Below are 24,943 nucleotides of genomic sequence, written 5' to 3'. Positions count from 1 at the left end.
CAGGCCATATGCATAACCAGCCCTCAGAAAAGTTGGTCGGAAATCATTTCCTCGTTATCTAATGCACTGATCACAGGAAGGCAATCCACACATAAAGGAAAACGCAGCAGAAACAGGCCAGCCAACCTCTCTGACTTCAAAGAATTTAAAGAGAGCAAAAAGTGGTGTTGTGTGGCAGAGCAACAGCATAGGAGAGAAAAATGATCACGGACAGAATCACTTTTGAAAACAGCCAGAAGACTGCACAAAACAACTGTCTGGCAGTTGAAACAAACCATCACAGATGATAAATGGAAATGCATTTATGCATTGCTTGCTCCCATTAAGAGCAGGGAATTTTGGAGTCATGTCAATGGACTCAATGGTGGAAGTTACATACACAATGCCGTACCTGCCAACGAATGGGCAGCCCATGCAACAAGGATATATGTCGATCAGGACAAATCCAGGACAAAAACTATGGAGGCTGAAGGCTATCACCCCGATGATTATGAGATCGAGGATCTCGTCCCCACAGAAAAGTTAATTTTGATCATATTGAAGGGAATCAGGAAGGACGGCACTCCAGGGCCTAATGGGCTTCCAGGAAGTGTCTCCAATGAAGATCGAGACTTCTGGACTCCCCACATGCATTGCCTATTTAATCACTGCCACAACACCTCAGGAGTACCAGACTCATGGAAAGGCTCTATCCTGCAACCAATCTACAAGAAAGGAGATGCTTCACAGCCGGTGAACTATAGACTAATCGCATTACTAGACGTTGACTGAAAGGCATACGCAAAAGTGCTCTTGAAAGAGCTAGAGGCATGGATAACAGATAACCAAATCATACCACAATACCAGGCAGGACTTCGGCCGAACTCATTGAAAATGGATAATGCCATTGCACTATCATATCTGGCAACTAAGGCCACAGAGGGCGCCACCACTCCCCTATATGCATGCTTTGTCGACTACAGCGCCACTTTCGATGGTATCGACCGCAACATACTGTGGGCAAAACTTGCAAAGTGGGGCATACCGAGGAAACTCCTGGTGGCCATCATGTCTCTCCACACCGGCACTTGGGTCCGCACTAAGCTCACACAGACATTTGCAACAGCCAAGATCTACACGAACAAAGGGCTAAAACAAGGCTGTGTGATTGCACCGACATTGTTCAACTTATATACCTGGGAGATGCACTTTTAAAAACCAACATCTTCCCACTCTAATTGGGCCATCTTAGACTACCAACCATGCAATACGCAGATGTCCTTGTCCTATTGGACCAAACCAGAATAGGCATGAAAATGGCATTGGAAACACTACACCTCTATAATATGGAAAACAAACTCCAAGCCAACGTGGCAATTCTTAATGGGCTGAGATACCAGCCCAATAATTATTTTTTGGGTTTGCGGTACTGGTCTTTGGCCACAAACCCAAAAATCATTATTGGGCTGGTATCTCAGCCCATTAAGAATTAAGAATTGCCACTGCAAACAAGTATACCTACCTGGGAGTTCAATTCTCAGATATCGGTAGAACAACACTACAGGCCAAAACATTGGTGGCAAAAGCGGCCAAGGTCACACACGCCCTATGCAGATTACACCAGAAGCTTGTAAGCCACTCAATGGAGGGCATACGACGAGTAATGCAAGGAGGCTCTAATGTTTATCTATACCACCACAGTGCCGATGGAGCTCGCAGGAATTGGGAAGATCTCTGTGGTAGCTGGAAAGACTCTATGCCAAACGCAAGAACAGAACAGAACTACAAAATAATACACTAACCACATACTTCCTGCCAGTGTGCACTACAACTCTACTATCATTACCATATAGCTCGCCCATTAATCACTCTGCATTAAGTCTTACCTTTTAGATGTACCAATAACAGTGCACTGATTTATGAAGCCTTCCGTTGTACACTATAACTCTACTATCATCACTGTATAGCTCGCCCATTAATTACTCTGCATTATGTCTTACTTAACATTGCACTGATTTACGAAGCAAAAGCCATCAACTGTTCTTATAATCCTTTTAGATTTTTTAACCAATCAAATATTTTTTTTCTGTAATTATGAAAGTAATATGTACTGTATTTGTAAATGATTTTAGGTAATCATACAATAAATAATTCTATTCTGTCCTCGTACAGAGGAATGGAGAACAACATTTGGCATTGGTCAATGACTGTATACCATTCTGCATCTGTTGGAATCTAGAACAAAAGTACTGCATGATTTGCAGGAAATGGAATCACTATTTTATTTACTTTTTTAAGGTCTTACGTGATTCTCCAATTACTACTTGCTTATTTTATAGTCCAACATGGGAGAATTTCAAGGACTACCTAGCATTGCCTGCAGAAATAATTATTTTCCCAGTGACAGGCTTCATTCATTCTTCTTTCTCTTTTGAAAGTTTGTACTGTTCAATTCTAAAGAAAACTGCCTTTGATTGCATGTTTATCTTGAAAGGCTTTGCACTTGTTGTCAGTCCTGTCTCTTTTTCATTGACATCACATTCCTCTTCTTTGACAGAATGTTTTAAATCCAGAGGTAGATCATCTTTAATACAGACTGGGAAAACTAAACTCTTGAATCATGTGATTTAATTTGAAACACTATATCTTCATCTTGAGCCACAATTGCGACATTATCCGGTGTGCAATAAATCACGCAGTTCATTTTGCAAGTCAAGTCTCTGCCCAACAAGGTGACAGGCCTCAAATCATACAATTTGAACTGGTGATTATTTTCCATTGATCTTATTTTAACTGGGACATTTGTTGGCTAGGTTAACAACCTGTTCATTTCTAATGGCAACAACATGAACTTCTCTTCCCGAGAGCTGTAGGTTTGAAATCTCCAAAGAACCAACTGAAGAATGGGTAGGTCCTCGTATTTATCAAGAAAGGCATGGGTGGCCATTGACTTCACCATCAATGTACGGGCCACTTTGATCTACCTCCAGGACTGCTTCAAACAAGAAATTCCCCCTCACTGGGAATTAGTCACTGAAGAAAACTGAAGGATATCATTATTCATAAGCAATGGATTCTGCTGGGACAGTGGACTGAGTGGCATTTTGTTTCCCATATTTTGCTGCAGCACTAGGGCGGTAGGTCTATTCATACAAAACTGCCCTTGATTTTCTATATTCTGCACAGAAGGTGGTTGGGCTGGGGCCACTGACACTGTCTGCACATGATTTACGTATTTGGAGAATAAAATCATTCTGGATCCTGTCAACTCTCCCTCTTCCAATGGCCGATTATACTGCAAAGTGACAAGCAGTGCTCCTCTTTAGCAAATCAATATTTTCATTCTTTACAGAATTATTCACAACTCCTGATCTTGCATCTGCACCATCTCATTTCCCGTTCCCAAACCTTGCATCCCATTCATTCCAGATTTGTCAGGAGACATAAAACCCCCATTAGAAACCATCATCTGGTTCTTGCCATTTCACTGAAGTTGCTGCATCTGGGCAACCATAAACTTCTCCTTTATCTTTTTCTTCTTTGCGTCAAAACCAATCATTTGGCATACTTCAAAATCTCATCAATACCCTTAGTCTGCTAACAACTCACACACGATTGTATATGAGAACTAAGCTCAAGACACAAACAAATAACAAAAGCAGAAAAAGAAACACTGGCATCATCTTTCTCAGGATCTTCAGCTCCACTGTACTTGTTACAAATCTGAATGAGCCTCTCATAATAGGCATGCACTGACTCCTTCTGCTCTTGTGTAGATCTCAAAATCTTTGACCGGTTGATTTCCTTCTCTTTGCATCTTCTTTTTCAAGTATCCTATTACTGCTCTGTTCTTGTCAGCAACTGCCCCAGATGGAGCATTATTAGGCGCAGCCCTGGTTGGTCCCTAGGTCAACCAAACAAAAGTAACCTTATACTCAGACCATAAATCGCTAGGGACAACACTCTCAAACGACACATCCAAATCAGTCCAAACCATTATTGAAATCATCAATCAAGGAACCTCCTGCTCAGCTTTTGAGGTTCTTCTTGCAATTTTGATAACTCTGTAAAAGCAAAAAAATAACCACTTGTCCAATGCACATGCACATAATTCCCTCCATGTACTTCTCTCAGGGGAAATTCAGAAACTGCCTCCAACTATAACTAGCAGACTCCTTTTAGAAGTAACCTTCTTCTTCCACCTTTTACTGTATTTTTTAAATCCTTTCAATCCTTTATCTTCTTAACTAGATCTTTAATGTTGGTTCATACGGTTACTAAACCCAGCTCTTTTATTTCGACATTTGTCAAATTTGGTAATTTTGCTTCAAATTTCTCATCTACTGATATCAACCTCGAATTCATCAGCCAACCCCTCAAGCCTATCATATGCTTGGTTTGCACACCTAGCTCATTGTCCGAATAAGTTCCTCATTTCATCCACATTGTATGATATCAATTTGTTTATGTCGATTGTTCCCCGTAAAATTTCCCCAAATCCACTCTTCAAAAGCCCAACATTAATATCTCTCTTTTTGGGAAATTCAACAGGAATAATAGTAACAGCTATGTCATTTGTTAATTAATTAATAATTAATAGGGAATTTGTAGAGCGACAGGTACCTCTGACGGAGGTGTCCCGGCGCTAGGCAGACTGACAGATGGGGAGAAGGGGAAGGACTAAGGGAGGCTAAACAGCCACGTTTCAACGCCTTCCTGAAGGTATACTCTGTCTCCAGCATGCGAAGATGGAGAGGTATGGAGTTCCAGAGAGCGGCGGTTCGCACTGAAAAAGCACATCCACCCAGCCTAGCCCTAGAGAACCGGGGAATCTTAAGTAGATTCTGATAGTTGGATCTAAGCGCCCTGACAATGTGATAGTGCTGCAGTCTCTGTTTCAAGTAGCCAGTTCCTCGATTTCTAATGGCTCTAAAGGTAATAGACAGAATCTTAAACTCAATTCTCCTTCTAACAGGTAGCCAGTGAAGGCTCCGCAGGTGAGGAGAGATGTGATGCCAGAAGGGAACATTCCTAATAAGTCTTGCAGCTGCATTCGGAATGATCTGCAATCTATGGATCAAATAAGCCGGCAGACCAATATAAAGACTGTTAGAGTAGTCCAGTTGAGACGTAATCAGCACATGGACCACCATCTTACGACACTTCATGGGTGGAGATGAAGAAATCTCCGCAAGGCTCTAGGCTTCCAAAAGCAGGCTGAGGAGACTTGACCGATCTGGGCTTTAAATGACAAGGTCGTATCAAATTTGACACCCAAGTTCCTGACAGACTCTACAGGAATTGGCGGAGGGTTTAGCTCTGGCAGCCACCAAATCTCAGAAGATAGGGGAGCAGATTGGTTGAAAAATAGTACCTCGGTTTTGTCGGCATTTAATTTCAAGCAGCTCATTGTCATCCAAGCTGCGATGTTAGTCAGGCAGAGCTTAAACTTGACAAAGGCTGCCTCCGACTGTTCTCTGTAGTAGAACACCAGTTGGGTATCGTCAGCATAAGATACCACTTTAACACCCCATTGCTCAACTACCTTCGTGAGGGGGGCCCGATAGACATTAAATAACGTTGGGCTCAGAGCAGACCCTTGGGGAACCCCACATGCGAGGTGTTTAGCTGAGGAGACGTAGGGTTGAAGAAGGACCTGCTGGGATCTGCCCAACAAAAATGACTGGAACCAGGCCTGTGTGATGCCCCTAACTCCCAATTGCATAAGTCTCTCCAGCAGAATCCGATGGGACACCGTGTCGAAAGCTGTGGATAAATCTAACAGCACGAGCATTGCAGAGTTTCCCTGGTCTAATGCAATCCATACTGTGTCCGCCACTTCCAATAGTGCTGTTTCCATGCTGTATCTGGATCTAAAGCCAGATTGGGAGTCATGCAGGCAGTTGTTGGATTCCAAAAAGTTGGAGAGTTGCTTCTGGTCCTCTTTCTCCAGAATTTTGGCTGGGGCAGATAGTAGGGAGATCGACTGAAAATTCTTGAGTTCAGCTTGATCGGCATCAGGTTTTTCAGGATGGGAAGTACCTGAGCCGATTGGAAGTGGATAAACAACAGTAGTGTCTCTGTTAGTCAATCCATGTGTTTGTACACTCGTACCATCTCCTGCTGCACCCATATCAGGTACTACGTAACCTTGCCCCCGTCTCTGGACTCTATCAGTGTATGGAGGAGGTCTTGAATTCAAAAGATCATAAAAAATATTTCTACTCATCTAAATCTTGTTCTTGGCTTTGTTTCTCTGTTCTTCCCTCATCAGATTTTTTTTGTCTGTTGTCTCTATTACAGGCGATGCTCTGACTTCCTCTATCATAACTTCCTGCCAGTATTTCTTCTGATGATCCCACTTGCCTTCCAGCCATTGCCTAAACAAACCCTTCACCTGCTTCTTCATTTTCTTTCCTTTCTTCTCTGTAGCCATCTGATCCCATTTGTTCAATGTCTCAAACTGTGTATATCTAGGTAACAACTTCATCTCATTCATATTCTGTCTAAAGAAATTTAACTTTCTAATATTAAAAGTCCCACCTAAACCAAACTGCAAGTCTTTGTCACAAGAAGTGTAATCATGCCAGTCGCACATCCAAGTACACTGATAGAAAACAATCAAATGCAGGTATGCTAAGACCTTTTGGGTTATTGAACACAGCACCCATTATTCTCACTCAAAATAATGCAAAACCCACACAAAACAAACTGACGAACAACAACCAATCCCAGCTCATCTAAACCAAAGGTCAACCAATGACAGTGGGGCTTTAACAGCCGCCAATCAATGGTGGTGCAGCTCTGTAGTGACGTCCTGCCAATACTACTGCAACTATTCGGCTGATCAACAAATCGCAGCCCAACTTTTCAGTAAATGAGAAAACAATTACACAACCTTTCTCAATGAACATAGACTAAATAAACCAAACTCTTGCCTGCTCAACTTAAATAGGAGACAATCAGCAGGTTAGACTAAAACAAATCTTACAAACAACAGATAGAAGACTAGCACCTTCATAGCACTTATCAGCCTCAATTCACACCAATGCAGAATCCACCCCTGCCCAGTGTAATCACTCCTGTGCACTGAGGAGCAAAAGACACCAAACTAGATTTTGCAAACAAACTCCTAGAAATAAAACATGTTAATTCAGAAAACAGACCTTATCTTTGTGTATGTGGTGCCTAGCAAAACACTCTGTCTTTATGCAGACAAGTTCAACAGCAATAATATCTCAAGATGTTGAATTTTAATGAATCCCATAATCAAAACTAACAATAAAATCAAAATCTTAGATGCAAATCACAAATAAGAATAATACAGCAAAATCACAGTGATCAAATATGATTTGATCCCATAATCAACTTGGTATAGCTAAAACACCTCACATACAGTATAACAGTCTATCAAGCAACACCACAACTCAACATTTTAATAAAAGCAAAATCCTCCACGAAGATCCACATCGGGAAATTCACTAAACTAGGGACATGGAGACTTGTAAAAAAGAGCAGAAAAGAGGTGCTTTTAACTCACAACCCTCCTCTGCTACCACAGATTTTTGGGCATGAGGGACCCTGCAATTTTTACACTCCGAAACGTTACCTCAACAAAACGCCCTCAATCTGATGAATCGGATACAGTGTTGAACCTCAGTTTCGTATCCCCAATGTAAGGCACCTCCCGGCACATTAAAATATCAGAAAACAATCAATTAATTAAAAAGGCCCACCCAGTAAGATACGTTGAATGATTTTAAGGAGTTATTACAATACTTCATAAAAAAATGTGGTCAATGCCATGAATGTTCCCAGCAATAGTGAATTACAATGAAGTACAAAATCGAAAATATTTTAAGGCCAAAGTGAGCAGCAAAATCAGAAGAGAACGGACATCATTTCTAGCAGCATCTAAGTCTTCAGGAACACTCTCTGGCTCACCCCCAAAATCAAAAGGTTGTAGTACATTATTTTCGTATATGAAATTAGCAAAACCGCAACTCATCGAGGTTTAATCAAATATGCTACTTTCAGAGGAAATCGGGGCACAGTCTCATTAAACGTCATATTGCCTTAACACCTCAGCAATATCCCACTACATGAATGATCATTTTGTCCACTTCATGCTAATGCCATCCAGCGATGGTGGGGAAAACTAGATAAATGAACAACAACAACCTATTGTGAATGAATGGGTACAGTGAGTTAGCATAAAGGCCTTGAAATAATAGCTAAGGTGTGATCTGCAACATATTGTGGGGGTAGAAGGGACTGATTATAGAGGAGATCATTGATTTAAACTATGCTAAAGTATATGAACATTCTATAGAAATTGTTTAAAAAATGGAACAGGTTGCATTTGGGCCTGATTGTAAGATGTAATATTATAAGGACAGTTATCCTTCTACATTATCTGTATTTATTTAGTATTTATTTATTTTGTTGGAGCAGGTAGTGCAAAATGTTGTATACCTCCTCTATTTTGCATGAAAGTATTAACTGAATAATCTACTTATTATAATACTAATTGTGTACTGTGACATATATAAAATACCCAACCTGCATACACGAATTATACGTGGGAACTTGCTATTGCATGGCAAAATAACTCAAATAATTAAAATACATATGCATATTAACAGTAGTACATATGATAGTTAGATATCGCATGCTTTATGTTGCATTGTGATGTTTGCACCTTCCTGGAGGACCGTAAAGGTGAATATACTGCTTTAAATGTCGCTATATGCTAGCAAAATACTAATACGTAAAGAGATTAGTGAGGGTATAACATTAGTAGCATCATTTCTTGGTATTAATTATTCTTTTGTGTTTGTTTCGCTTAAGTTGACATCTTGGCCTAACAAAAGATGGCAGCAGAGTACGGATTCAGAAGTGGCCTCCATCTTGTGATGCGCGAAGCCTAGTGCGCAGAATCGGATGGTAACGTGAATTCCCTAACTACCTCTCTACACGCCGTTCCTGTCAAGGATAGGTTATTGGTGACCTGCCAAAGACCCCAGAAGACCAGAACTGTTATAAATGAACAATGAATGTTTTAGAAACATTGCAACATTCGGAATTTGGTCATAGCCGGAGAACTCATCAGCAAAATCCTTGTGAACCCGGACTATACAGAATCGGACGATTTCTCCTGACCAATCACCTCCTTTCTCCGCCCAAAAATGTTTCATGTTATCCCGAAATTTAATATCAAAAGAGTAGTAGAATAGGGAGGAGTTACCACTATTCTTTCCAGATGACGGATGCTGGCACAACTTTTTGTCCATTGATGATCCTTGGGAATATAACGTGCTGAGCAAAGGACTTTGGACTTTGAGATCTGGCCTGTTCTTTGGACAATTTAACAACAAATTTCGGTTAGGCGGAAGCCAATGAAATAGAGAAAACACAGATAGCCAGAACAGGTAAATATGGTGTTCTACGATTTGATTAATTGACCTAGAAATTCTAAATTTGAAGAAACAAATGCTAATTTAATGAAATTTTAGATAAACAAATATTGATTAACAGAAATTATGAGTTTATGGTTCTTTGATAAAAGGAATAGAAAATTCTGTGTCTTAATGTGTTTTAGCTGGTTCTAAATCACCATCAACCAATCCAACTATTTGGTCCAATCGACCAAGTGGGTGGAGTGCCTTGATGTTTAGGATTATGAATCTATAGATGGCGAATGTTAATGTATATAATGTAAGATAACTTTTCTTTCCTATAGGTTATAAGGTACTCCCATCTACATGTCCAGCGCATCGTCCCCCTCCTGTGTGCAGACCAGTGAGAGAGAAAAACGTGCGAGTGTTGGTGTTATGGGCCCCACCAATGAATGCATGTGTGAATGAATTAGTGTGACAGCAGGTCTGCGACGCAGGGAGGACAGTTGTGTTCTCATTTTCCCACCGAGTTGTTGTTTGCGCTGGATCAGATTACAGAGGAGATCATTGATTTAAACTATGCTAAAGTATATGAACATTCTATAGAAATTGTTTAAAAAATGAAACAGGTTGCATTTGGGCCTGGCCTGATTGTAAGATGTAATATTATAAGGACAGTTATCCTTCTACGTTATCTGTCTTTATTTCAGTATTTACCTTTTTATCTTCCAAAAGCTGCTTTAGAAAAAAAAAGGAATTGAAGTTAGCTGGCAGAAGTTTATATGGAACTACAAGAAACCTATGTGCAACTTTCAGGATCTTGTATGACTTTTACTATACACCATATTGCTGTTGTAAATTGAGGCTTAGACAAGATGGGAAATGCTTTCGGTGCAGAGATAATGGGGTCGAAGGGTACATATCTTTGCCGTCTGTATAAGGATACATGGGGACAGGGACTATATCTTCCAGAAATTGAATGGGATTTTGCATACTGATGTTGTCTGAGATCACAAAATGTTCATACTTGGATATTCACCTTTTTATCCCAGCAGGTGTAGCTGGGATTAATTTCTTTACTGCTTCACTGACTAGATCAGTCTTGGCACAATATTGGTTGTTAAGTGAGGCACCACATCCACAGGTATGGTGGAATGAATTTGTAAACGCCTGCTCCTTAGAACTTTACAGCCTCAAAAGAGACAGCCGGCATATCCAGATTGATGCGCATCTGGGACCCGATTAGAGTTTAGATGTCAGAGGTCTTATCTGGCCACAAACCATTATTACAATGGATTGTATTACTTAGATCCTTCTCTTGTTTGAAACTTATATGCTCATTATGATGCATATTGCACTTTCTTATTATCTTTAATATTATATTATTGTAATTCTGTGAGTGTTATCGCTTCTTGCTATGAATGTGTATATTGTGATGTTCCTCTAATAAAAGAACAAATAAATAATAGCTGCAGTTTGTGAATGAGTGGGAGAGACTCAGGGAACAGCATGAACAATGACAATTGAAATACATAAGTATTATTCTGCTTGACTCTGTGCTGCAGAAATAATGAACAGTGAAATGTGCAAGGGGGAGACAAGGGTGACAACCATTTTGAAAAACATGACTTTAGGCCTAAATTGAGCCTAGTTAACGAGGTTAGGAAAACGCACTTCAACACACCATAAGAAACTCGTTTTAAAGACAACAGCATTATAACAGTGTGTACATGTGTAGCCGCGTGTGAAAACTGCATTATGCATGTTGCCAATGATGCACAAAAATATAAACATTAAAAAATCTTCAACAAGACCACAGCCAGGCTTGTTTATTTCAGGTGTGCTATATCTCCACCCCTACATCCGACTGGCTCTACTGAGGGCCCTGATATGAAATTCGGTGTATCCTCCTCACCTCCTTCTTTGTAAGGGTAAACTAATGTTTTTCAACAGCTGTTGACTCTCCTATTTCAAAATATAGTCATAGTAAAGACAACTATATTGTATTATGCTGGTCACTGCATAATTCTTGTCTTCGTTCAAGAAAAGTATGTATTTGTTAAAAGAAAAAAAGGTTCTTTTTTTAAAAATGTGTTATGATAATAGTGGTCTATTTTTTCCGCGCAGACAGACTTAAAGAGGAAAAAAGACAAGAAATGGGTAAATACATAACTTTTATTTTATATTTCAGTGCTGTTGGTTAATCATTTTTATGAATGAAAAATGGTGTGCATGGAAATTTCAAGCTCAGTGGTTTTCTGTGATAGCATGTAAAGAAAATGGTAATTAAAATGAAAAATTAAAGGCTGTGATAATTATTTAGCCAAGAAGAAAATGTTTCATGAAAACAAGAAATCTGATTCTTGGTTCCAACCCACTCAATGTCAGACAGCTCCTCTGGCAAATACAGGTGTGTGGCAATGGAATGTCATCCTGGCAACGTGTATGTATTCCATCATAGAAACTCATATGCATGCCACAAGACTATAGATGGCTGCACTTTGGGCACTACAATGGTCCTTGTTGCTACAGAGATGAACACAAGCAGAGGAACGGGCAACACAAGCAAGTGGCACGTCAACTGAAGTACAGGCAGGAAAACACATTGTCTTCCATCTGCATTTATGTGTCAAAATCAGTAAAAATGGGAACACAGGAGTCTTGGTCATAGACAGTCTTCAATATCTTGGATGGTTTTAACCTGGCCACTTTATGGTTTGTACTGGTCACAAAATTCAAATCTGTACATGAATTACTTTCACAACAACAAAACTGTGATCAATTCTAATAAGGGAGTGCACACAATGAAGCTAACATATATAATTCAGAAATCCCCTTTTTAGTAGTACCTATCCTATACAGGCCCCCATATGCTTTTGCTTACGGTAGAGCTCCGCACTCATGCAGTACCTGGTTCTACCAAATCCTTCAACCACTACTAAGTGTTCATGGAAAATTAGGAGTGTTTTTTCCCAAATGTTCCTCCCAAAGCAGAGTGAAACACCAACTGGACACCAGTGGTGTCAGTTGAGGAACAAAACGGAGTGGATGCTTAAAGCTTTGGACTGCACCCCTACAACTTCTCTCCCAAACATGAACCTTTTATGCCTCCCTAGAGTGGTAGATCGGAAGAGGGGGCATAGACCTCTGATTTAGTATCCCCAGGGAATCGAAAACCCTTACCCGAATCTCGACTCCAAACCCTCCTGCCAAATATTAGTTTTCAAAAGCAAATTGGCTTACCTAATTATTTGATGCCATTACTTGAGATAAACAGACCATAGGATTTTTTAAATCGACATAAAATATCGAAGTTTATAAAATGTAATCTTTGTTTTATTTTTTAGGTTTAGAAACTTTTATTTCACTCTTTAGGTAAAGGTGGCAATTTTGAACCAGCAACATCAAGACAACAACAATAGATTAAGTGATGATTGAAAGAAGTAAAAAACAAATCTTCCCCTCCAACCACACCCCTTAACAGTACTCTGAACACCACAATCCACCTTCCGAGAATACCTGATACAATATACTCTTACTTAAAGGGACCTTCCTCCTGTGTTCCATGGAGTCCAGAAATCTTACACCTTTGCAGTTAATCTATCCTCAGGTGATCTCAGCATTCTTATTTGTGTAGGACAGGACATATGCATTACTAGGCAATGCAAAAGATGTCATTAGAATTGTTCAACAAGTGAATCAGCTTTTCCGTGACTCTCATCTCCTAGATTCTCTCGTACCATTCATCTTGCATCAGGATAATTCACCTTACCCCAATTGCCCAGTAAAAGTTATGTGAAGATCAACAGTGAGTATGTCATCAACTTAACCAAAGTTGCAAGGAATTCCTGCTTAGGGATAAATCACCTTCCTTAGTGCATTGAAACCCACTATTCCATCTGTTTTATTGCATCAAGTGTTTTCTCACCATATAAAAGGAAAAACACTGGACATTCACAAAGAATACAGAGCAGCATCTCTCTCTCTTCACACTCACTCAAGAAAAGCCAGATTTAGAGGCATTGTGTTGGGCTAGAAATGTCTCCTTTATGACACTAGAAAGTTTAGTCTCTTGCCCTACGTTAGGCAATTAACAAATGACGGAACACCATGCATGCTTTGTGCCTCAGTAAACACAACAGTCATACATGTTCACTCTGAATAGACTGAGACCCAGAGTGTGGCTGTGAGGTTTGGAGGTGCACCAAAGGTGCATCCCTTACAGATAAAGTAACTGCTGTCCTCTCACTGAGCTGAAAAAGACTGTTAGTGATGGCACTGTTAATTTCTAGTTGAAGGGACAGGCATTTTTACCTGTTGCCTTCAGGGGAGATATGCATACTGCTCTTTCATATTACAAGATCTGCTAGTCTCACTTAACCAAGCCCTTTGCTCCATCCATGTGGGACTTGGAAGGAGAGTGCAGGTACACTTTGTATCTTTGTGGTAGAGTGAGTATGGAGCCAGTGCCGGCTTGATTGACTTGATACAGGAATCCATCTTGGTGCTAAAGTGAGCTCTTCACTTGTTTGGACAGAGGGTCAGGCTTTTGGCCAGTGGAAGACGCAGAGGATCCTGCTTGGGTGGCAAAGGGGAGTGTTGGACTTGGCCCTTCTGGCAGGTTCACCCCTGAACTTTTTTGCTTTTTACTGATGACTTGGTGTGGTAATTGTTTGGTCTCTGCGCACTTTCCCTGTGTCCCAGGGTAAAGTGCGTGCGTGCTCTGAGTGCATGTGGTGAGATAGGCCTGCCCTCCCATAGGAATGCATGGGGAATGTATGTGTCCCTAGTAGTTCCTGATGCGTGGGGTGTGCAGGCCCGAGTTTGGTATGTGCGGACTCGTGGGAGTGAGTGCTGCGCGATGATGTGTGCGGCGTGCATGTACCTAGTGTGGAAGTGCCACTTCTAGAAGTGGGCACTTCTGTGTGCAGTGTGTCTGTCGCGTGATTGGCTGGTCATGTCATGTGACGGGCTAGGGATTCCCCAGAGTCAGGATGAGTCACCCAGTGGTGAATGGGGAGATCAGCAGCTAGATGGGTGGGAGGAGTACACCTGGGTCCTGAATAGGACAGGGTTTTCCACACACAATGCTGGCCCGCCCCCTGCGGTGCGACTGACGACCCTAGCCCTGCCAATGAATAGAGTGAGGGGCTGAGCACATCAAGGGTGCTCCCCAACCAGCTGCGACTGGTTTTCCCCCTCACCCTGAACCCAGAACAAAGGGGTTTTGCTGTATAAGAATGGGGCTGTGTCCCCACAGAAACTGTTCTCTGCCAGGATCTCACCTGAGGGGGGCTGCTGCTGCTGGACCAGGGGACCGCCACTTGGAATACCTCCCTGCCTGGAGGCCCAGTGAGCTGGCTCTGGGTCCAGCCCTTGCCCCCCCCCCCACCCCTGCTTGGCTGTATGCAGGGAAGGACCTTGCTGGACTTTGTTTTATCCTCCTAAGCGCTGGGAGCGCTTTATTTGTATCCCTGAGCGCCTGAAAGCGCTTGTTCTGGACTTGTAGCGCTAGGAGCGCTTTGGTTGTGGCCCCAGCGGCGCTACGAGCGTTCACGGGGGAACCCCGATGTAGGGATTCCCCCGTTTTGGCCGAGATCGAGCGGGTGCCCACCCCGCTGATGGTGCCGGTTTACGTGGCCTGATCCTTGCGGGTGCCTACCCCGCTTATTTTATTATTGCTATTGCGGGTGCCCACCCCGCATACTATCGCCGCCTTAAGGGGTAATTTGCGTATAGCGGGTGCCCACCCCGCGTTCATGTGTTGGAAGCGGGAGCCTACCCCGTCATCGACTTGGTTTTAAGTGAAGACGGGAGCCTACCCCGCCTCAAGGAAATCACCGCCGACTGGCCCGGGAGCCGTAGAAGCACCGTAAGGTAAACACCGCGCTGTGATTGGCGGTCGCAGGAGGCGTCCCCTAGCAACCAGCTTCGGCCGACCTGCATCATCCGAGACCAAGGAGAAGGCGACCCGGAAGTGGGGAAGGGCGGAGCGGGGCTCTCTTGAGTCCAGGAGAGGCTCCAACCCCTGCCATATGTGTTTAGGAAGGCACGTGGTGCCCCAACATCTCTCCAGTTGCCCAGCACTTAGTGGGCAGCTGCTACGTGTAGGTTGTGCTTTGTGCGCGCTGGTTTGCGCAGCCTGCGCAGGCGCGCCCTGACAGTTGGGACACAGGGCGTCCTTGCCCCTTCAAGGCCAGTTGGCCTAGGGACTGCCACAGGTGGTGGCTCATGTGAGTTCTTGCGCTATTGTTCCTTTCCTGCACCTCTGAATGTGTTTATGCGTAATGTGCTTTGCTCTACACCTCTGAATGTGTTATTTTATGCATCATGTGTTTCCCTTGTTCTACACCTCTGAATGTGATGCATCATGTGTAATGTGCGTTTACCCCTACAGGTATTGTGATACTTAGGTGGTTGTTTCTCCCTAGGACAGGTGGTGCCAGTGAGGTCCTGATTCCCTGCGCAATATTGTCCTAAGGTGGTTAGGGTTGCGTAAGTGGTACTTACCTGATACCAGTAGTTACTGGTTGTGTGCTACATATGTTATTTTGTACTACAGTATTATTCCTATGTTCTAAAAAGTGCTAATCCCTGACAGTGGTCCAGGTGGCCCTGTCCCCTGTATATATAATCCCTTGTAAATTCTGCCCGTGCCTGTTGGCACATTGTAGAGTGTGTGTTCTTATCTAATGTGTTTTTGGTATAATACAAAGGTTATTTTTATATAATACCTTGTGTGGAGTTTCCTTTGTGGTGGGCCTTGGGTGTTGTTGCTGGGTGCGCGCGCAAACGCTTTACACATCGCCTCAGGGATAAGCCTGACTGCTCGTGCCAAGCTACCAAGGGGGTGAGCAGGGGTTATCTTTGGCGTGTAACTTCCTTGCCCTGACTAGAGTGGTGGTTTCTGCCTGGCTTTGGCGCAAGCCCTAGCCAACCAGAAATCGCCCTTTCTAACCTTGGTGATCAGCGGTGGGATTTGGACTTGCGTTTGCGCTGTACCGCAGCGGCAACTGGCCGCACTACAAAACTCTGCATTTAGATAAATCACATGGTATAGGGATTATTGTTCTAAGTTTGTTTTTAATTGTCATTTCTTTGGAAATGTGTTTCTTGTGCACTGTGAGTTAGGTGTCCCTAGCTCGGGAGGGTAGATCATCCCCCTTAGTGCATTGTGTTTCTGGATTCACCAGAGGGTGGGATCCAGTGGTGGCAGCGTAATAGTGTCCTGTACATTTGTCCCCCGCCCTGCGCCCAGAGTTGGTACCTGTGTCACGTGGTGGTCAGGTTGAGGAATCAGGGGTGGTAGAAACTGCCTTACCAGTCCGAGGGGAGGGTTGTGTGTGTGGATGAATGGTGTGTGGCACTAGGCAAGTGAGTGTGAGTTCTCTGGGTTAGAGAGCTTGCTGAATCTTTTTGTGAATTGTGTGCTCCTGTGTTAAACGCAGACCCCTAGGTTCCCTGTGTGATCTTTTCTCTAGAACGTCTGCCAGAATGGAGCCTGCTTTTGATCTCAGTGATCTAATTTATTACAGTATGCAGGAGTTGGAAAGGTTCTGTAGAGAGAGAGGCATAGGGGTGAGAGAGTCAGACACTATGTGTGAACTTAGGGGCCACATGATCCAGTGGGTTAAGAGGCAAAGGGATCTTGAGCGCAGTACGGAAAGGGCCCAGGCCTCACACCTGGAGGGTGGTGGGTCTGTGGGGAGCCCTGAAGATTCAGAAGAGGAGGTAGAGGATGACAATACCTGGACGCCAGTAGAGAGTGAGGACCCCATAGGTAGGGCGTCCCTTGCTGGGTCCAGCGTAGGAGGCAGCGCCTCATCCCTTTCCCTGTCCCCAGAGGAGTGGGAAGATAGGAGGAAAGAAAGGGAGCACCAGCTGGCGTTAGAGAAGCTCAGGTTAGAGCATGCTCAGGCTATGGCGCAGCTGGAGGCCAGGAAGCAACAGCGAGAGACTGAGTGGGTCTTGGCGCGGGAGAGGGTAGAGGAGGCTGAGAGGGCCTCCACCAGAGGCAAAGTAGCTCTGGAGGGTAGACTATCCCCTGCGCGCAGTTTTAATTTTCTGGACTCCCCAGGGAGGGTTGAGTCCAGTGGTAGTAGCGATGTAGATTCCAGTGTAGGAAATCCCAGTCCCCCCAGTCTGGTACCTGTTCCCCAGGAGGAGGAGTTAAGGTTGAAGTTCAGGGGCAGTAGGAAACTGTCTCACCAGTCTTGGGAGGAGTTTGTGGATGAATGTGAGGATGCCCTGTTTGATTGGATAAGAGTTCCCGCAGAAGCTGATTATGATAAACTGTGTGATCTGATTCTCAGAGAACACCTGCTCAATTGTTGTGCGCCGGGGTTGCGCCAACACCTGTTAGGGTGTGGAGTGTCTGCGCCATTTGAGCTTGGAGATGAAGCAGAGCGCTGGGAAAGGGCTAGAGGTTCTCTAGAGTCATTAGGGAGTGACTCCAAAAGTAGTGGGTCAGGTATCTTCCAGCCCAGCGTGGTGGAAGAGGCTCAGTGTAGCCCAGCTAGGTCCCAGGATAGCGAGGAGGGTGTAGGGGCTCACTGCCTGGCTCAGTGGAGCAGGAGTGAGAGGGTGACCGAGGGTCCCCAGACGCACGAAACCCTGCCTCAGGACTTGGATGGTTTCTTGAGGGAACACTAAGTTGGGGACCTAGGCTGTCCTGTTAGCCCATTTGAGGAAGATCTCCTGGTGAGTAGAGGACCTGGAGCACCTGTAACCAGGGCTCCTGTGGTTCTAGAGTCTGGCAGTACCGCTCCGGTAGGGAGGGTACAGGAGTCCAGTGTGAGGAGTGATTGGGGGATGAGTTCCCCAGTGGAAGAGCCTGTGGGTCAGGGACTACCCAGTTGGGCTAGGATCCCGTGTAGTGGCCAGGGTGGCACCACTTCTGTTCTGGGGGATCTCCGCGCACTGTCAGGTGGACAGGGGACGGGAGATCAGCGCCAGACAGACAGTCGCTCGGCATATGTGTCCTTTGATAGCCTCAGGGGGATGGAGTGGAAATCCCCAGAAGTCCTGGAGTGCCAGGCAATTATTCCACCAAAGGTTCTAGGCTGGAGGTTGGGAGGCCAGGTTCAGGATCAGCCTGACCTGAAGGGTGGGACGTCTGTTACCAGCATCCCGACCAGTTCTTCTTCAAGAGGTACCGCCCCAGTTGGTAGGGAGCAGGGCTCTGGAAGGGGGTGCAGAGGGTGGGAGAGCCCACCTCTGCCCCCGGTACAACCTGAGGGGTTAAACCCTGGGTTGGAATGGCGTTCTAGGTGTACCCCTCGCCAGAGGAGGAGGAACCCTAGGAGAAGAGGTAGGGGGAGGAGAGCCTTCCCTGAGACTCCTGGTCCGCCTGAGGGTGTAGACCCTAGGCTGGAGAACCAGTGGCAGTCTAGTCCTGTCTTTCAGAGAGGAAGAGTGGAGAATGGCCGCTATGTGCCAGGGGTTACTACCCCCCACTCTGTGGTTAGGCAAAGACCAGTGGCACCTGGGTGGCCTAGGGCCTGGTCTTGGCCGCAGACAGCTTGGGAGTACCAGTGGGGTAGCCCAGTTGGTCCAGACAGTGGTGTTAGAAAGAATTCCAGGGGTTCACCGTGGCGTAGAACCGGAGGGTGTCCCTGCAGTTGCGGGCCCGCGTCCGTGTTCTATCGCCCCAAGCAGGGAAGTCCATCACGGTGGTGATTGGTCTGCCCTGCGTTTTGGCTGGAAGGGGGTTGTGTTGGACTTGGCCCTTCTGGCAGGTTCACCCCTGAACTTTTTTGCTTTTTACTGATGACTTGGTGTGGTAATTGTTTGGTCTCTGCGCACTTTCCCTGTGTCCCAGGGTAAAGTGCGTGCGTGCTCTGAGTGCATGTGGTGAGATAGGCCTGCCCTCCCATAGGAATGCATGGGGAATGTATGTGTCCCTAGTAGTTCCTGATGCGTGGGGTGTGCAGGCCCGAGTTTGGTATGTGCGGACTCGTGGGAGTGAGTGCTGCGCGATGATGTGTGCGGCGTGCATGTACCTAGTGGGAAGTGCCACTTATAGAAGTGGGCACTTCTGTGTGCAGTGTGTCTGTCGCGTGATTGGCTGGTCATGTCATGTGACGGGCTAGGGATTCCCCAGAGTCAGGATGAGTCACCCAGTGGTGAATGGGGAGATCAGCAGCTAGATGGGTGGGAGGAGTACACCTGGGTCCTGAGTAGGAAAGGGTTTTCCACACACAATGCTGGCCCCGCCCCCTGCGGTGCGACTGACGACCCTAGCCCTGCCAATGAGTAGAGTGAGGGGCTGAGCACATCAAGGGTGCTCCCCAACCAGCTGCGACTGGTTTTCCCCCTCACCCTGAACCCAGAACAAAGGGGTTTTGCTGTATAAGAATGGGGCTGTGTCCCCACAGAAACTGTTCTCTGCCAGGATCTCACCTGAGGGGGGCTGCTGCTGCTGGACCAGGGGACCGCCACTTGGAATACCTCCCTGCCTGGAGGCCCAGTGAGCTGGCTCTGGGTCCAGCCCTTGCCCCCCCCCACCCCTGCTTGGCTGTATGCAGGGAAGGACCTTGCTGGACTTTGTTTTATCCTCCTAAGCGCTGGGAGCGCTTTATTTGTATCCCTGAGCGCCTGAAAGCGCTTGTTCTGGACTTGTAGTGCTAGGAGCGCTTTGGTTGTGGCCCCAGCGGCGCTACGAGCGTTCACGGGGGGAACCCCGACGTAGGGATTCCCCCGTTTTGGGCGAGATCGAGCGGGTGCCCACCCCGCTGATGGTGCCGGTTTACGTGGCCTGATCCTTGCGGGTGCCTACCCCGCTTATTTTATTATTGCTATCGCGGGTGCCCACCCCGCATACTATCGCCGCCTTAAGGGGTAATTTGCGTATAGCGGGTGCCCACCCCGCGTTCATGTGTTGGAAGCGGGAGCCTACCCCGTCATCGACTTGGTTTTAAGTGAAGACGGGAGCCTACCCCGCCTCAAGGAAATCACCGCCGACTGGCCCGGGAGCCGTAGAAGCACCGTAAGGAAAACACCGCGCTGTGATTGGCGGCCGCAGGAGGCGTCCCCTAGCAACCAGCTTCGGCCGACCCGCATCATCCGAGACCAAGGAGAAGGCGACCCGGAAGTGGGGAAGGCCGGAGCGGGGCTCTCTTGAGTCCAGGAGAGGCTCCAACCCCTGCCATATGTGTTTAGGAAGGCACCGTGGTGCCCCAACATCTCTCCAGTTGCCCAGCACTTAGTGGGCAGCTGCTACGTGTAGGTTGTGCTTTGTGCGCGCTGGTTTGCGCAGCCTGCGCAGGCGCGCCCTGACAGTTGGGACACAGGGCGTCCTTGCCCCTTCAAGGCCAGTTGGCCTAGGGACTGCCACAGGTGGTGGCTCATGTGAGTTCTTGCGCTATTGTTCCTTTCCTGCACCTCTGAATGTGTTTATGCGTCATGTGCTTTGCTCTACACCTCTGAATGTGTTATTTTATGCATCATGTGTTTCCCTTGTTCTACACCTCTGAATGTGATGCATCATGTGTAATGTGCGTTTACCCCTACAGGTATTGTGATACTTAGGTGGTTGTTTCTCCCTAGGACAGGTGGTGCCAGTGAGGTCCTGATTCCCTGCGCAATATTGTCCTAAGGTGGTTAGGGTTGCGTAGGTGGTACTTACCTGATACCAGTAGTTACTGGTTGTGTGCTACATATGTTATTTTGTACTACAGTATTATTCCTATGTTCTAAAAAGTGCTAATCCCTGACAGTGGTCCAGGTGGCCCTGTCCCCTGTATATATAATCCCTTGTAAATTCTGCCCGTGCCTGTTGGCACATTGTAGAGTGTGTGTTCTTATCTAATGTGTTTTTGGTATAATACAAAGGTTATTTTTATATAATACCTTGTGTGGAGTTTCCTTTGTGGTGGGCCTTGGGTGTTGTTGCTGGGTGCGCGCGCAAACGCTTTACACATCGCCTCAGGGATAAGCCTGACTGCTCGTGCCAAGCTACCAAGGGGGTGAGCAGGGGTTATCTTTGGCGTGTAACTTCCTTGCCCTGACTAGAGTGGTGGTTTCTGCCTGGCTTTGGCGCAAGCCCTAGCCAACCAGAAATCGCCCTTTCTAACAGGGAGGATTTTGTTAGCTCATGATCCCTTCTCCACAATGTGTCATCATCATATACCCTCTCAGCCCTTAGCTGCAACCTGCTTTGTCTTTTGCGTTTGTGTGTGATCCTACATAAACAGAAGAAGAGACTGAGGACTGCTTGTGCACCCTTCTGGAGGTGGTCTTGCTTGGCAGTTCAGGATGGGCTGTTTCTGTGAGGAGAAGGGTCAGTACTGATTTACAGAAGGCGGGCCTCTGTCTTGAATAGCACATCAGATGAGAGGTTACGGGTTGGAATGCTACCAAGAGCTATTGCCAGTGGTTTAGACTATTTGCAAGCATTCCTTCCATTACTTTTTGTGGGTCTTGAGGAAATAAACTAAGAGATGGCCCTGCTGATTACATTGAAAATGTTGAAACTTCATGTAAGCTGTTTTAGATATGCCACGCTTTGCCTAATATTTTTGAACTTCTTTCAATTTCTGCTGCGATTTCTGAAGAATTAAGTAAGTTTTCACTACGTTTACTTTATAATTAAAGGTTGAATGTACACTAGCTGCGCGCTTTAGAAATAATGTATATATATATATATTCTGGATGTTTTGATCTAAACTTTCATTTTTGTTGCTTTTCAGAGTGGAGGAGAGGATTGAGGAATGCAAGTACATACTGATCATATCAGAACTTCTTTGTTGTGTTTAATTTGGCCTGTTGCTTGATGATGCCAGTTCCTTCTTTCTGCATGCTTAGATGCCAGGCTTTTGTCCAGAGAAATTGCTTCCCTCAAACAGGAATTTGCTGGTGACTCAACCCTAACTAATGCAAAGGAGGCCTTGGCAAATTTGGCTAAATCTTTAAAAGACTTTGAGCTCACAACTCAGAATAAGAAGTTGGACAAACTTGCAAAGGATATCCGCTTTTATGAGAAAAAGAACACTTATCCCTACTTAAACGAGGATTACTACAAGCAGGATAACCAAGGGAGATTCACGGGTAGGGGCAGAGGCTCCTATAGAGGTAGAAGGAACTTTACCACCTTCTCAGATTCTTCATTCAGCTCTGGAAGTGACAACGAGCAACCATCCACCAGCTCTGACCAGAGCTACCATGATAACTGGTATCCCCCACAAGGCTACTACCCTTCTTTTTTAGACGAGGGTCAATGGAGACCCCCCAGAGGACGAGGCACCTGGCAGAGGGGCCCGCAGAGAGGTCGCCAACCCAATACAACCAACTGGGAGAGAGGCAGGGCATCTGCAGGGAAGCAGGTGCGTTTCCAGATGGAGAACCATGGAGAAATATCAACAAGACGAAAGGTTTACAGATGGTAGAAAAGGACAACCCAGTGGTGAATATTTCATCATACACACTGACTGAAGATGAGGAACGCATTCTCTCTAAGGGGCTCTCTTTCATACCCACATCTCTTCCAAATAACTTTGACACTAGGGTTGAATTACATGCCTTTTTTAGGAAGATCCGCTTGAGATACTTCTTTAAACATTCTGTGTCTGATTTATCACAGTCGGTTACAGGATTAAGGGTCCCCTCCACTTTTGTCCCGCCCACTAATGCAATGACCAGCAAGATCTTGGCATATGAAAACATGGTATTAACCGACGTGACAAAATTACTGGCTACCTACAAACACACCATCTCCAACACCAGTAAATTGGAAAGAACGGCGTTAACCATATTGAAGAACAACAGAGATATTGTGATAAAGGCTGCTGATAAAGGTGGTGCCATCGTCATCCAGGATACAACGGCATACAAGGATGAGATTTTGAGGCAGCTCCAAGATGGGGTGAGCTACTCCAAATTACGATCCGATCTAACTAAAGAACTGGCAGAGGAAATTTTGCAAGTTACCTCCGAAGCCTATGGGCAAGGCATCCTTAGTAAACTTGAGTTTGACTATCTCAACCAGAAATATCCTCGATTGCCTACCATATACACTCTACCCAAAATTCATAAGGATTTCCACAAACCAACTGGACGCCCCATTGTTTCAGGATGTGGTTCCTTACTGGAACCATTATGTAAGTATGTGGATTTCTTTCTGAAACCACTGGCGGAAAAAACTGAGGCTTATCTAAGGGATACGATGCAGACGATCAACCTGGTCGACCAATTACCCTTTGATCCCAGCAGCCAGCTACTGGTGACTTGTGACATCGTGTCCTTATATACCAGCATTCCCCAGATACCTGCCTTGGAAGTGATGAGTGAAGTTCTTAATACCCGACCATCACCAATGAGAGTTCAAACAGAGTTTATAATCCTACTTTTGACGATTGCTATGCAAAAAAATTTTTTGTCTTTCAAGGAGATCACTACGTTCAGACCAAAGGTGTTGCCATGGGAGCAGCCTTTGCTCCTGATCTAGCAATAATCTACATGGACCACTTTGAACGGCTATTCATCTTCAACAATAATCCATTCTCTGGTAAGATCAATTTATGGAGACGTTACATTGACGATATACTCCTGATTTGGAATGGAGACGCCATTGAATTGGCGGTTTTTCATGAATGGCTCAATCAATGTAATGATAACATTCAGTTCACGATACACTCTGATGCCAAAGAACTTGCTTTCCTGGACATCAAGATCTTCTGTGAGGACAACAAATTGCACACAACACTGTATCGGAAACCTGCTGAACGCAATTCCTTACTCAGATACAATAGCCACCATCCACGCGGCCTGAGGGATAACTTACCTTTTGGACAGTTTTTGAGGATCCGCAGAAACTGCACTAAAAAAGAGGACTACCTTGTCGAATCTGAGGATCTTAGCAACCGACTACTAGTAAGGGGGTATCCGAGGAGATTGGTCAAGAAAGCACGCAAGAGGGCATGGTTCAATCCCAGAGAAACCCTCCTAACGCCCAAGGCCAAACAAGATGTGGCATTGCAGAGAATGATTTGTGTCACCACTTTCTCCACACAGAGCAATGCAATTAAGAAAGTGATCAATCAACATTGGAAATTGGTGGCTGATGACATCGACCAACCGAACCCGCCTATGCACTCCTTCAGGAAAGCTAGAAGCGTGAAGGACTATGTAGTCCACTCCTTCCTGGAAACGGCAACAACACCGACCATCCAAGAACTTTGGAGTCTGCCACCAGTAATCGGACATTTTAAGTGTGGTCACTGTAAGGCCTGCGAAACCACTGACACAACAAAGATTTTTACATACAGAGGACACTCGATTACTCTTAGTTCATTCACTAATTGTAACTCTCTCAATTTAATCTATGGTATTAGTTGCCCGTGTGGCTTACTCTATATTGGACAGACACAACAGAAGGTCAAATCCAGAATTCTGCAACACCACAGCAGAATCCGGTGTAATGTGGTGGGTGCCCCCCTCGTTGAACATTGTGTTTCAAAAAATCACAAGCCGGATGATCTTAAATGGCTGGTACTTGAAAAGGTGAAAGTGGGGCCCAGAGGTGGCAATTTGTCAGCTATTCTTAATGTAAGAGAATCTAAATGGATGTC

The 24,943-nt window shown here is 45.2% G+C and overlaps 1 pseudogene; it reads left to right on the top strand.

Moving 5' to 3' along the window:
• Positions 1–24,943, top strand: part of LOC146871375 (butyrophilin subfamily 1 member A1-like) — a 525,534-nt pseudogene that overhangs the window by 362,665 nt on the left and 137,926 nt on the right.

Source organism: Triturus cristatus, chromosome 1_1, assembly GCF_964204655.1.
Source record: "Triturus cristatus chromosome 1_1, aTriCri1.1, whole genome shotgun sequence".
In the NCBI taxonomy this organism is placed as follows: Eukaryota; Metazoa; Chordata; class Amphibia; order Caudata; family Salamandridae; genus Triturus; species Triturus cristatus.
The sequence above is the reverse complement of the archived record's forward strand: the minus strand, read 5'-3'. Positions and strand labels throughout refer to the sequence as shown.